Below are 15,792 nucleotides of genomic sequence, written 5' to 3'. Positions count from 1 at the left end.
CGATCAATCTCTCCAGCACAGTGACGTCCTCTTTAGTTTATTCTGGATACTTGGTTCAGAGTAAACTTATTATTATTTTTTTTTTACTGGTGACATCTGATGTAGCCTTCAATGGCCCTTTCATCGCAACAAATCTTATATGAGCTGAATCATATCGTTTGGAGTTTGAAAAGATTATACTGGAAAATAAGTCACCGTAGTGGAGAGAGAGAGAGAGAGAGAGAGAGAGAGAGAGGTGGAATGGCACCTCTTTTCCTACTGTTCATTCATTTTATCTAGACCGATGTTTTACGTCCCTTTGCAGTTTATTTCACATGACTCAATCGTACAATAAAATAATGCTACTGCTCAACATCACGCCCACAGCACTTCTTCGTGACCAGCATAATATCCTAGTGTTAATCTCTTGTAACGGAATAAAATTCAAGATGGAGAGAGAGGGCAACTTTGCATCTAGGTAAAGTGAATAGGGTATTGCGAAGGAATGTGTTGACCTCAGGCTCCAGTACATGCATCCTCGTACCTCCTACAGCACGGAAGGAATAGTGGAAATTGGAGGCCTAATTATAGCTTAAGGTCTCCTGTTTCACATCCCTAGAGGTCTGCGGCAACAGTTTTAGTCTTTCCACATCATGTGAATGTAGAAAACTGATTTCGACTGCTTTGATGATGATGATGATGATGATGACGGTGACTAGGAAAACGGTGACTGTGGTAGTGGTGATTAGAAACAGAGTGATTATCGGTACAGCAGGCTCCCGTACATTACTTACTTAAATAAGTACTGTAATATGTACATTACCTGTATATCATCGCAGTTCATCCATCACAAGAATGGTCTTAAATCCTGGATCATTTGTGTTAATTATAGTGTAGGAGTCAGCGTGGACCAAACACGTTAATTAATTACGTGCTGTCCAGGTAATGTCGTAATGATTCACCTAACCTTTATAAACACATCCCAAGTCCACCCAAGTGAAAGCTTTACGATAATTACTTTAAATTACACCATCATTAATTGTAGTGTTTTAGTCCGGTACAAACCACCATGTTGAATTAACTGATTTTTACACACACACACACACACACACACACACACAGATGGGCAGATGGACAGACAGAATGATATGTGGATAGACAGAGAGATGAAAAATCCTGATTTTTTTCTGAAATCCAGGAGACCATAGCCAACAAACAGTAGTAATGTAAGGTGCTCCAACCGGATGTGTACCGGTACCAAAAAAAAAGGCATACATTCGAGGTGTGGTTGGTGTTTATTTCTCACATACTGTCATTCAGGTGCGAGTGACTGGTTACTCTGCCTTGAGATCTTCACTGAGTAGCCTCAACCCATGTCCCTCTGCTTCTGAAGGGACAATATAGGAGTGAATGATAAATAGACTGACAGACAGACATACACAATGATACATAAAACTAGTACTCAAGTATGCAGCTGTAGTTATTTATGAAACACGAACCGTTTGCAGATACCATGCTGTCATGTAAGAGGCTGTAAGATTAACTGAACGGTTATGGCCAGGCTAGCTCACTGTCACCGCCCTTACTCCCAGCGCTTACTCCCCCCCACCCCCCTCCCAGGTAAAAGCTTCCTCCCTTCCTCTCATCCTCAGCCCCCACCCCCACCCCTCACAACATCGCGGCTCAGAGTCACAGTGAAGGAGTTTAAACTGTGCACAACCCCTACACCGCGGGCTTGTTTAAAGGGACGGCGGGCTTTATCCTTCATTTTGCTTTACTCACCTCTGCTTCATTCTTTGTCCAGAGGCTTCCTTGCTGTGTCACTTGTCTTACTCGCTTTAACTCCCTCTATATACCATTCCCTATAAGATTCCCTTTTCTGCTCATTTCTCTGCTACCCACTACATGTGTACTGTCACCTGCTATACCTGCTTTACCACTTGCCATAATTGCTTTGCCATTCACTATAGTTCCTTTGCCACTCGCTATATTTGCTTTGCCACTCGCTATATTTGCTTTGCCACTCGCTATATTTACTTTGCCATTTGTTATACTGTATGACGATGATGTATATATATTTCAATTTCCACTCAACTGACGCCGGCGTGCCACAGGGATCAGTTCTGGTACCAACCCTGTTCCTGGTTCATATTAATGATCTCTTATCTGTCACCCACAATGCCATCCATTCCTATGCAGATGACTCAACACTTCACAGTTCACTCACACTCAAACACCCATTTACAAAGTTTAGTATCTCTAACTCTCAACTCAGTACAGCCATCTCCTTAAATCAATACTTAAATACGATCAATGGATGGTGACAAAACAACCTTGTCTCATTTAATGCTAGTAAAACCAAATACATACAATTTACTAATAGACAGATATTGCCAGATTCGTATGTTACATTCAGTGCTACTAATATTCCCATCTCCAAAAGTACTGAAATTCTCGGTGACTCACTTAACAATGCCCTCAGCTGGACCTTTCATGTCAGATCACCTGCTAAAACCGCCTCAAAGAAACTTGGATTATTGTACAGAGTCCGTATCTTCTTCACTGACGAGCAGTTAACTATAATTTATAAGAGTCATGTGCACTCTCAGCTAGAATATTGCTCACCCTTGTGGAATGGATGTGGAGAGGTTGCAGTAAAACAACTAGACCAAATTCAGAACAAAGCTGTTGGAATTATTAATAACCCTGCTATTATAAATAAACTACCTCTCCTACAAGTAAGAAGGAATGTTGCCTTCCTTGCATTATTTTACAGATATTTTTATGGCAAATGCTCAGACGAAGTTGCGTCCATTGTGCCATCTCTCCATGCCTTCCCTCGTGCTACACGGGCATCTGGTAGCGCTCATGATTGGAATGTCACACAGCCATATTGCAGAACTACTGCCTATCAGAATTCTTTTATTCTCCGAACTGCATCTCTCTGGAACTCGCTTCCCTGGAGTTGTTTCCCTCAAACTTCAATACAGCTGTTCAAGTCCAACTGTTACAGATATTTTATGAATGGAGGACGCCGGTGATCTGATGTATGGATTATTTTTGTTTATTAATTTGTTTTCTTTCCTCTGTTCTGTTATAAAAAAAATTTGCTTTGCCCCTCGCCATATTTGCTTAGCCACTAGTTTATTTACTTTGATACGATATATTTGCTTTGTCACTCGCGATATATTTGTGCTTTGCCATTCGTTAGATTTAGTTTGTCACTATCCATATTTGCACTGACATTCGCTTATTTACTTTGCTTCTTGCTATACTTTCTTTGTCACTTGCTACATTTGCTTTGCTACTCATAATATTTTTTTTTGTCACAATATATTTGTGCTTTACCACTCGCTATATTTTCTCTGCCACTTGCTTTACCGTATTTTTTCCAGAAGATGAACAGAGGAAGGAAAAACAAATTAAATGAAAAAAAAAATCCATACACCAGATTACAGGTGTCCTCCATTCATAAAAAATCTGAAACAGTTGGACTTGAACTGCTTCAAGTTGAGTTTGGGGGGAAACTATTCTGGTGAAGGGAGTTCCAAAGATATGCAGTTCGGGGAATAAAAGAATTCTGATATGCAGAAGTTCTGCAATATGGCGGTTTGACTTTGGCACTTTCCATAATTGCTTTGCCAGTCGCGACTTTACTCTGGTACTCACCGTATCTGCTTTGCCACCCACAGCTACTTACTCTTTCCACTTACATCCTTCTACCACTCGTTCCACACTGTAATACCTGTTCTTCATTTTATTCACTGTCACTAGCCATTCAACTACGCACCTGTCTTGTTCATCCACTGTATCACTTGCTTTAACTCACTGTGACTCTGCATTATACCATCCATCCATCATCCAATCCTACATTGCCCCATGAGGAGCGTAGGAGCCCGGGGCAAGGCAGCTGGTCCCGACATTTAAGATGAGAGTGACCAGCCTCACTCATCCCTGAGTGGCATTACATGAGCAAGCAACCCCAACCATCCCTTGGATATAAACCTTCACCGGCTCAATCCGACTGGAGCGCAATAATTACCCACTAAACCACCAGGCGCCAAAATTTGGTTATATGGTTACCACCCAGCGTAGTAAATGATTTCCTGGTGCCCAGGAAACCATTTGGCCTGTCACTCAGTGTAGAGTCACCCACAGGCTGAAGGAAGTGGAAAGAATGAAGGAAAGAAAGACAGAAGAGAATGGAAGGAAAGAAGGATGGAGAGGAAAGGGCAGACACCCGAGAGCAGCACTACAACACTGTCATTTATTCACCATCACTTGATTCATTCACTCCCTTCACCCCTCACTCCACTCCACTCTCTCTCCTTCTGACACTCGCGTCATTCACACTTTTGCCCCATCATTCACTAATATCTCTCACTATCACTTTCCCTATCACTCATTATCAGTTTCTGGTCCACCAGTTGCTTCACTCAATTTGCCATTCACTCCCCCTGTGTCACTGCCAGTTCTGTTACATCCCCAATCACTCCACTCTCACAAAACTTCCCACTCCACCAACCACCTCACTTCACTTGCTTCACTTATTTTAACTCACTCAGTTTTCTCCCTCCACTCGCTCTCTTTCACTTCCAGCTTTTCTCCTTCCGTCTGTCAGTGGTGTGTGGTTCTGCTCTCTTCTTCCTCCTCCGTTACCACTCTCATTTTATACCCCTTCACTGTGAGGACGCATTGTGCTCTCTCTCTCTCTCTCTCTCTCTCTCCATTCAAACCCTTTCAAAGTCCCACAACTCATAAACGACGCTGGGTGGTATGCTACGACGCTGGGTGGTATGCTACGATGCTGGGTGGAATGCTACTGTGGGGAAGTACAATGAAATACTGTGAACAGGAGAGGGCTTTGTGCGTCGGCTGGTAATTGCGGCAGTCAATTTTTACCATATTCACCATACCAGAGGAGAAATGGTCAGAGTGGGTGGAGAGGAGAGGACTAAATGTCTGGGATGGTGGACTCCTGGGTCACGCCAGTGGAAGACACCTTGTGAAGATGGATTCTGTAGGTGGGACGGTAAGGTGTAAAGCAGAGGTTTGTGTGGTGGATGGAGAGGGGTGGGTGGGATGGGCTGAGATGGTTGAGTTATGGTCATGCCAGGAGAAGATGCTCTGTGACGATACTCTGTGGATTTTGTAGGTAAGGAGGTAAGGTGGAAGTCAAAGGTTGGTGGGGTAGGCAGAGAGGAATAGATGGGGTGTGCTGGATGGGTAAATATCGTGGTGGGTGATGGGGCTGGGCATGATGACTAAACCATGTAAAGATGGTAGGCTTATGAAGGATGGCGTTGGTGGTGTAATTACAACTACCCTACTAGACAATCGATGTGAAGAGGGAAGGGAGATGAAGTGAGGGATGGGCAGAAAGGAATGGGTAGGATAGACTGGGGTTGTGTCATGACGGAATGAGTATACCCTGTAAAGATGGGTGTTTGATTATGGAGTGCCACTGGCGGTGGGAAGGTGTAATTCATATATTCATCTTTATATCTAAAGAGTACAAAAAGGGAGAGGTGGGTGGAAAGGAGTGGGTGGGATGGGCTGAAAGGGGGTGGACAACGAGCCAAGGCGAGGCAATGCACCCTGTCAAGATGAGTGCTGTAGACTGGCCGATATGGCCGTGAATTTAAAGTTTTCTCCAACAACAAGGGAAGAAAATAAACATATACAAGACAGAGTTTAAACCGGAAGCAATAGAAAAACACGCAAATCAGCCAGATATTTCCGCTACGATTATTAAAGGTGACATGGAAACTCAAATACGGGTGTAGGCAATGTGATGAAGTGACATTATCAGACATAACACCATATATTAAACCCCCGGAACTCGAAAGGGAGGGAAAACACTAGAACACTTGTGGTACTGTACATCACTACTTAAATACAGGAAGGAGAGAGAGAGAGAGAGAGAGAGAGAGAGAGAGAGAGAGAGATTTGACCTACCATGAACGTTGCTGATTCATTGTACAGAAGGATCGAGCCTGACCTTTTCCTACCTTAAAAGGTGTTTTGAAATTGACCTACTTAAACTAGATATTTACCTGCTGCACAGTCAGTGTTAATATCATGGCCTTTTATATCCGCTTCTTGGAAATATTGAAACTCTCTCTCTCTCTCTCTCTCTCTCTCTCTCTCTCTCTCTCTCTCTCTCTCTCTCTCTCTCTCTCTCTCTTTCTCTCCGTTTTATCAAACTGGTGAGGAAAGGGAGAATAAGCGAAAGAAAGGAGGCAGAATGGCAGGAAAGGGGGGAGGCATAAAAAATAAAAAGATTACAGCAGGAGCAGAGTGTGTTGTGGGGAAGAGAACAAGCAATGGAATGGATGGAAACGAGGACGTAAGGGAAGGGAGGGAGCTTGGAAAGAGGGAGGGAGGGAAAGTAAGGAACGAGAAGTAGAGAGATGGAAGAGAAAAAGTACTGAAGGAGAGAATATAAGAAGACAAAACAGAATAAAGTGAAGGAAAAGGAAGAAAGAGAAAGGGACAGAGGAGGAACGGAGGAAAAAAATGACAATGAGATTATAAGAGAAAAAGTGGAGGGGGGATGGGAGAGAGGGGTGTTAAGGGGCAGATAATAAAAACAGGATGTGAGAGAAGGGAAACCGAAAGGAAGGGAGGGAAAGACAGGAAGGGGGAGGTAAAGTGAAGGGAGTGAGGAAGGGAGACGATACCGGTAACAAAAAAATCTGAATAGCTTACAGAGAGAGAGAGAGAGAGAGAGAGTCAAAATCCCCCTGGGTGAACTCTCCTCTACGTGCAGTTTGTCGGCCTCTCAGTAAAATTGAAACCACTCCCAGAAGGCCATCACCCACACCAGCCGGAGGGAGGAAAAGAAAGAAAAAAAAATCAGTGTAAAGGAGAAGGATGAGGAGGAGGAAGGAGTGAGGCAGAGATACTGACACCATACAGATGTTACTGTTGTTAGTACGTGGTTAGGCCTAATAATAATTGTCTGTCTAATTTTCATGTATAATTACAGAATATGAACGCGCGCGCGCACACACACACACACACACACACACACACACACACACACACACACACAGAGGAGTCACAGCAGCGTGGGATAAAAACCAATCTCCCAGGCTGATCCCGTTAATGGATGGGGTGACACTACCACTAGAACGGATCAGCACCAAGCACACCATTTGTTTCAGTTCAGTATCTAAAAACTGCAAAATGAATTAATTATGAAAAACATGAGTGTAACTTGCAATACTTTGGTGATAGAAACTCCGTGTACAAACAGCTAGATAAGGAGTTTATTACAAGCTCACAGTAAAATAGTCTGCCCGTCTTGGCTGCCTGCTATGAACTGAACAGTGGCGCCGTCTTCCCAGGCATCAGGTCCTGGGAAAGTGTGCTAGGTCAGCAAGTTTAGTGGGGGCATGTATGCATTGGGGGGGGGGGGGACATATATACATCGGGGGTAGACATATTGTGGAGGGGGTACATGAGGAAGCCTTGAATGACGGCGAATGAATGGGAAAGAGTAAAAATTTGGGCATTCGTTTGTGTGTGTGTGTGTGTGTGTGTGCGCGTGCGTGTGGGTGTCGGTGTAGGACTTGAAGGAATCGTATCCAAATATAAAACTATCATTAATTACCTATAAAATGTCTGTTGGATTCGTAGCCAAATATTATTATTATTATTATCATCATCATCATCATCATCATCGTCATCATCATCATCATCATCATCATCATCATCATCGTCACAAGGGTGGATGGGATACAACAAATAGGAAAAAAGAGCACAAAAGAAAAACTATCGACAAAGTTCCCTGTGCAATAATCCATGTACCTATTCACTCATAACTGATGCTTTGGCAGCTCCCTGCTTCACCTTACAGGCCAGACTATGCACACAAAATAAGGTGGTTCATATTGCCTTTGGGACAGACACCATTCCTTCACTGCTAACTTATGTAATGAATGCAAACCTTGTCGTATGCATCTGCATGCATGCATTCATTTCTTTCTATCCATTTATCTTTCTATATTACTGTGTGATGCCGTATCGTATGAGGTGTGGCCTCGACTAAAGGACCTTGTCATTTCTGTTCCTACTCAGTAACAACCGCTTTTCCCACGACAGGTCCCATACAAAACCATACTTTCGCACACTTACCACCTCACTTCGTTCTAGGTCGCCCGCTCCTTCTTTCACCTCACTGTCAATTTTGTTTCCTTTCCATGCACATGTTGAGAAGCTTGGGAGCAAGGACACATCCCTGTTTTATTCCTGTAATTACTGGGAAGATGTCGGATGTTCCTCATCCACACTTGACAGCATCCTCAGTGTTTGAATACAGGCCAGCGATCAGTCGGATTACCCCTGCGGGGATCCCACAGAGTCGCGGGACCACCCACAGTGCCTCCCAAGTTACTGAGTCAAACACTTTCTTAAGATCCACACAGGCTGAAAGCAGACCAGCTCGATACTTAATGCGGCGTTTCACGCGAACTCGAAGAGCAAGGATGTGGTCAACTGTAGACTTCTTGGGTGTGATTCCGGTCTGGGACAAATGCGTCATGTGGGTTATTTAGTTAATCCTCAGTATGTGGCATGTGAAGCCCCACAGTCACGAACTTCCAATCCTGAACCAGTCTGTCCTTCATTCATCTACCACCCCATCAACTCTCTCTCTCTCTCTCTCTCTCTTAGACACGATAGTCATACTCTGCAACAAACAGCTCAAAAATACCCTGTAATATCTTAAGTCTTTCAAGTTTGTTTTCCTTAATTCCAAACTCCCTGATATTGTTTGCCACTCTGCATTCCACTCCTATCTTTTCTCTCCCTCACCTCTCCCATATTCCCTCCGTCTAACGTACTTCTCTCCGCCTCCCTACTGTCTCTCCTTCTCCACCCTCTCCTCCACTTCTCTCCCATCTCCCCCTGCCCTCCTCTCTCTCCCACCTCTCCCCTGACCTCTTTCCTTCTCCTACTCTCCCCTCTCCCACCTCTCTCCCCCATCAGATGTCAAGACAACTATGCAAATCCCAGCCACATGACCCATAAACAGCCTTACATTACCAAGTTAAATGAGCGGTTATGGCCAGGCTAGCTCACTGTCACCGCCGTTACTCCCAGCGCTTACTCCCCTCCCCCCCCCCTCCCAGGTTAAAGCTTCCTCCCTCTCTCACCCTTAGCCCCCACCCCCACCCCTCACAACACCGCGGCTCAGCATCACAGTGGATGGTGGATGGTTTTAAAACTTTAAACTGTGGACATTAAAGGGACGGCGGGCTTTATCCTTCATTTTGCTTTACTCACCTCCGCTTCATTCTTTGTCTAGAGGCTTCCTTGCTGTGTCACTTGTCTTACTCGCTTTAACTCCCTCTATATACCATTCCATATGACATTCCCTTTTCTGCTCATTTCTCTGCTACTCGCCACATGTGCACTGCCACCTGCTATACCTGCTTTACTACTCGCCATATTTGCTTGTCATTCGCTATGGTTGCTTTGCCACTCTCTATATTTGCTTTGCCACTCGCCATATTTACTTTGCCATTCGCTACTGTATTTGCTTTGTCACTCGCCATATTTGCTTAGCCACTAGTTTATTTACTTTGATACGATATATTTGCTTTGCCACTCGCGATATAATTGTGCTTTGCCACTCGTAAGGTTAGGTTTGCTATTGTCCATATTTGCATTGCTACTCGCTTATTTACTTTGCTTCTTGCTATATTTGCTTTGACACTTGCTATATTTGCTTTACTACTCGTAATATTTGTTTTGTCACTCACAATATACCGGTAATTGTTCTTTACCACTCACTGTATCTGCTTTGCCACTCGCCACAGGACTACCGTATTTTATTCCAGAAGGTGAACAGATGAAGGAAAAACAAATTAAATGAAAAAAATATTCCATACACCAGAATACAGGTGTCCTCCATTCATTGGAAAAAAAAGAAAGAAAGAAGAAGAAGTAACAGCTGGACTTGAAATGCTGCAGGCTGAAGGTTGGGGGGAATCTGTTCTGGCGAAGGGAGTTCCAAAGAGATGCAGTTCGGGGAATAAATGAATTTTGATGGGCAGAAGTTCTGCAAAATGGCAGAGTGACTTTGGCACTTTCCATATTTGCTTTGCCGCTCGAGAATTTACTCTGGCACTCGCCATATCTGCTTTGCAATTCACACTATTAATTACTCTTTCCACTTACAGCTTTCTACCACTCATTCCACACTGTAATACCTATTCTTTACTTTATTCACTGTCACTCGCCATTCAATCACGCGCGTGTCTTGTTCATCCAATCTATCACTTGCTTTAATTCACTACCACTCTGCGTTATACACTATCATGAATTCACCATCACTGGATTCATTCACTCACCTCATCCACTCTCTCTCACTCAAACACTCGCTTCATTCACACCCATGCACCATCATTCACTTATAACTCTCACTTTCATTTTCCCTATCACTTACTGTCAGTTCCTACTTCATCATTCGCTTCACTCAATTTGCCATTCACTCCCCCTGTGTCACTGTCAGTTCTGTTACATCCCCAGGCACTCTACTCACACACACACTTCCCAGTTCACCAACCACCTGTGTCACTGTCAGTTCTGTTACATCCCCAATCACTCTACTCACACACACACTTCACACTTCACCAACCACCTGTGTCACTGTCAGTTCTGTTACATCCCCAATCACTCTACTCACACACACACTTCACACTTCACCAACCACCTGTGTCACTGTCAGTTCTGTTACATCCCCAGTCACTCTACTCACACACACACTTCACACTTCGCCAACCACCTGTGTCACTGTCAGTTCTGTTACATCCCCAATCACTCTACTCACACACGCACTTCACACTTCACCAACCACCTGTGTCACTGTCAGTTCTGTTACATCCCCAGTCACTCTACTCACACACACACTTCACACTTCGCCAACCACCTGTGTCAGTGTCAGTTCTGTTACATCCCCAATCACTACTCACACACACACTTCACACTTCACCAACCACCTCACTCCAATTGATTCACCTATTTTAGCTCACTCAGTTTGCTTCCTACACTTGCTTTCCTTCACTTCCAACTTTTCTCCTTCCGTCTCTCAGTGGTGTGTGGTTCTGCTCTCTTCCTCCTCCTCTACCACTCTGAGGACGCATTCAACTCTCTCTCTCTCTCTCTCTCTCTCTCTCTCTCTCTCTCACCACATTCTCAAAGTCCCACCATTCCTTCACCCTCACGTTCCCCTTTTTTACTGCTCTTCTTCCAGCCTCCTTCACCCTGCCCGCCTCTCAAGCCCAATTAAGTATTTCTTGGAAGGTGCCGTATTGGCGGGGAGAGAGAGGAAGGCAAGGAGGTTGAGAGTGCATACTTGAGAGTACAGAAGAGACTGAGAAAGTTGTATACCGGTGTGTGTGTGTGTGTGTGTGTGTGTGTGTGTGTGTGTGTGTGGAGAGAGAGAGAGAGAGAGAGAGAGAGAGAGAGAGAGAGAGAGAAAGTCAAGAGTAACAGCAGTGGAAATGAGTTATCTGAGAGGAGCATGTGGAGTCACATGGACAGACAGACTGCCAAATAAGGAAGAGAAGGAGAGTTGTGGTGTGGATGTGGATGTGATAGGAAGCGTTAGGAGAAACACATTAAGGTGGTTTGGCCATGTGGAGAGGATGGAGAGCGAGAGACTGACGAGGAGAGTGTATGTGAGTGAGGTGGAGGGGCAGAGAGGGAGGGGGAGGCAGAGGATGAGGTGGAGGGATGAAGTGGAGAGGTATATGAGAGAAGGGAGTGTGAGCTGGGAGCAGAGCAGCGAAATGGCGGGGGACAGGGCGACATGGAGGCGATTTGTTTGTGGCCAACCCTTACGGGATTAAGGTGTCTGGCAACAGACAGATTGATAGATATATATATATATTAGAGAGAGAGAGAGAGAGAGAGAGAGAGAGAGAGAGAGAGAGAGAGAGAGAGTGAAAATGTAGAGGAAGCGACCAAACCATTGGTTCCAGGGATACACACAGCAAACACACATACACACCCACAAACACACTCATCGCTACTAATGAGGTGCTGTGTCCTTGCCACTACAAACACTAACTCACAGCACCCCCACTACACCTATACACCACACCTACGGAAAGAAAATCCTGACGCAACACAAAACTTGTAATAAAGTAGCAAACATAACCCTTTAATAATATTGGGTTATACGGTACTGCTGGAGGAGTATTGTGAACTACTGTGAAGTATTGTGAACAGGCTACGGAGTTATTCGTCGGTTGGTAATCCAGGCAGTCAATTTTTTACTGTGTTCTCCACATCAAAGCAAAAGTGGTCATACTAAGTTGAGAGGAGTCCACTGGATGGCTGGAATGATGGAGTCAAAATGGATCACGCCAGGGGAGGAGGATTCCCTGTGAAGATGTATCTTGTAGATAAGACGGTAAAGTGTAAGTCAGTGGTCTGTGTCGTGGGCAGAGGAGTGGGTGGGATGGGCTGGCATGGTGAAGTTATGAATCATGTTAGAGGATGATGATGCCCTGTGAAGATACCCTATGTTGGTGGGTGATGGGGCTGCGTTGGATGACTAGACCCTTTAAAGATGGGAGTTTTATGAAGGTGGCGTTGGTCGTGGTAACATACTGTATTAGTCGATCGATGTGAAGAGAGTAGATGAAGTGAGGGGTGGGCAGAAAAGTGTGGCTGGGATGGTGATGCGTGGTGGGTCATGACGGGATGAGTAAACCCTGTGAAGTTCGGTGCTTGATGTGTAGTGCCTTTGGTGGTGGGAAGGTGTAATTCATACATTTCTCTTTGAATACTGAGACGAGTAATAAGGTTCGAAGAATGCAAAGGAGTGGGTGGGATGGACTGGGATGATTGTGGGTAATGAACCAAGGCGGGGCAATACACCCTGTCAAGATGAGCGTTGTAGACTGGCCGATATGGGCATGGCGATAGTTGTCATTCAAAGACTACTACAACAACAACGGAAAAAAAAAAAAGCACGTGACGATCTCATATACATGACGTACGTAAAAATCTAAAGTAATAATAAGTAATCATCCTAATTTCATCATTACGATTATTACAGGTGACATGGCCATTCAATACGGGTGTGGGATACTTGTTGAAGCGACCTTATCAGACTTATTAATCACTCTCGAAAGAGAAGGCAAACCCACGACCACTTACATTACATCACTATTTAAATGTGTGTGTGTGTGTGTGTGTGTGTGTGTGTGTGTGTGTGTGAGACTGGGGGGGGGGAAGGCTGCAGAAAATACTGCGACAAGGGTAACAAAGAAATACAAGAGGGAAGCAGAACAACCATTACGGAATCCGGCTTGTTCTTTTGGCTTGTTTGCGTCTATAACTATATATCAACACTCTTTTCACTTTAACCTGGCGTAAAACTGCCATCTCTCCACCTTGAATGCTGAGCTATAACAAGACAGTCCCACTGAAACATGGTGCTGGTCACGAAGAAGTGCCGTTAAAAAGGACGTAGAGTTTTAGTACTTATTCTAACACTGATCTACGAGAAACGAGCTGGAAAGGGGGCGAAAATCCCCGACAAGTTAAACTGAATCAATTATTGTACAAGAGTATTTGGGTATTTTAAGATTTTATATAGTCTGTACACAAAAAAGAGAAGACGTACTAGGAAGTGGATCGGGAGTCTTTAATTTTCCTCCTGTGAACTAGTATATACAGGACACCTTTTCCGTCAGGGCTATAGCTATGGGTATTCTTTGATCTTTAAACATTTCGTAAAGCTCTGCTGAGTGCTAGTTCATTTAGTGGAAAGTCACTATATGCTTAATAAGATCTTTATCCTCTCAAGACTTTCTTAATATCTTACTACGTACTGCTGGGAGTCACCGTGTACTCAATGTAACATATGTATCCTGAACTGACTCTTCAAGTATAATTCCTCTGCTATTTCGGTATCATTTATTATGTTCGTAGTTTGTTAACTTTTCCATTAGAGTCTCGGAGCGAACTCCAACCGCTGTTCAGGGATTTCCTACCTACTCTTTGTGGAACTACCTCGTTTAGTAACCTACAAATGTCCTGTACTGTAACTGAACTTCACCCATCAGCTGCAAGGTCATATTCTTAGCTAGTAAACTACGTTCTACTCTTTTCTCTCTCGCAGCAAAAAGTTTGGTTGTTTCCTTTGAATCAGTCTGTCCTTCTCCCTCCTGAGATGTGCTGAAGCTAACGGTACTATTTCCTGACTTTTTCACCATTCTGTGGTATCTGCCTACATTTACTGTTCCTATATTATCCTTCCCATATTTAGTATTTACCGTATATAATTCAGATCGTTTGAGGCCAATCCGACCAGTTCAGGTCAATACAAATCGCATCAGTTAAAGCCTTGGCAAGCATGATAAAAAAAAAAAAGAATAATAATAATAAAAAAGGCCACTGCAGCGTTAAACTTCCTAATACGGTAGCCTATATTAGTTCTGATCTCTCAGGACAGGCTGGGGTGGGCGAATTGAGTGGGCGTGACGGAATTATATGGCGTTGTGTGATTGGGAATTCCAGAGGCAAGTGTTGCTGTTTTGCTATGAAGATGGGTGCTGTATGAGGGGCAACGCTGGTGGTGGGAAGGTGCATGTCACTGAAGTGTGACATCAAGGAAGGGGGGAGGGGTAAGAGAGGGGTGGGGTGGGCGGAGAGGAGTGGGCTGCGATAGTGGTGATTAGTGTGGCAGGGAAGATGTAATAATCAGCAGTTATATGCGTGGCAATGGCTAATTTTAAGGTCTCCATAAATAACATCAACAACAACGAGTAAAAAATACGTCGCTTTTGTGTACCCGAAAAATGGGTCATTCTTCCGAAGGGTTTAAGACAAATGGTGAGAATGGTGACGTGGCATAAAATAAAGATATGGACAGAAAAAAAAAAAATACAGCGGCAGCATTAGAATGAATGGAGAGAGGAGGAGGGGAAGGGGTACGGGAGAGGGAAGGCTGAGAAGAAAAAAAAAATAGGGATAGAATGATGAATGATCCCTGGAAACAGATGTGGAAGGAGAATGATAAAAATGGAAGGGAAGGAGTGTGTAAGATAAGAGGGGGGAAAATATTGTAAGAGATCAATACGGGTCTGAAAGAGAAGACTAGGTGGGGATTGTGGGGAGAGGAAGGGGAATTAAATGAGAGGGTGAGGGCGAATTAAAACGGTCAAGTCGACAGATATGAGAGGAGGAGAGGAAGAAGTGGGGGAGGCAGGACACCGACTAGAGGAGAGGCGAATCGTGTGTGTGTGTGTGTGTGTGTGTGTGTGTGTGTGTGTTGTTATGGGCGTATATATCACGGTGCACTCTAAACCCCTTGTTAATTAATCTCCAAATTAATCACCAAAAGGGTTAAGGTAAAGCTCACAACAAAACTTACTTTACACTGCAACATACACACACAAAATGAAACCAGGGTTCATTTACAAAAAGGAGGATTCACATAGGCCTCACAATACAAATATAAAAACAAGATATTTCTCTTACCTAACCGGATTAGTCAGAGGAGGCTACGTACTCAGAGCTTGATGAACTAGGCTAACTCGTCGAGGATATAATCCAGATATAATCCACACACTAGTGTTATATGATGAACCACAAAGGGAAAATGATGCACAGTATTTTGTCAGTTGCAAGTGTCTGCCATTATGCCATGCGTCGGGGAAAATGGATAAAAGCATGAGGGGAATGAAAATACGAAACAATCGTTTACCGAAATAAAAATAAATGTATGGAAAACAAACAAGAAGTGAACTTTAACAGCTTTCTCTTGCACAAACTAAAGCGTACATT

This window comes from Coenobita brevimanus, chromosome 84, assembly GCF_032717465.1.
Source record: "Coenobita brevimanus isolate Jiangsu-jjx chromosome 84, ASM3271746v2, whole genome shotgun sequence".
Classification (NCBI taxonomy): Eukaryota; Metazoa; Arthropoda; class Malacostraca; order Decapoda; family Coenobitidae; genus Coenobita; species Coenobita brevimanus.
This window is presented reverse-complemented; position numbering follows the sequence as displayed.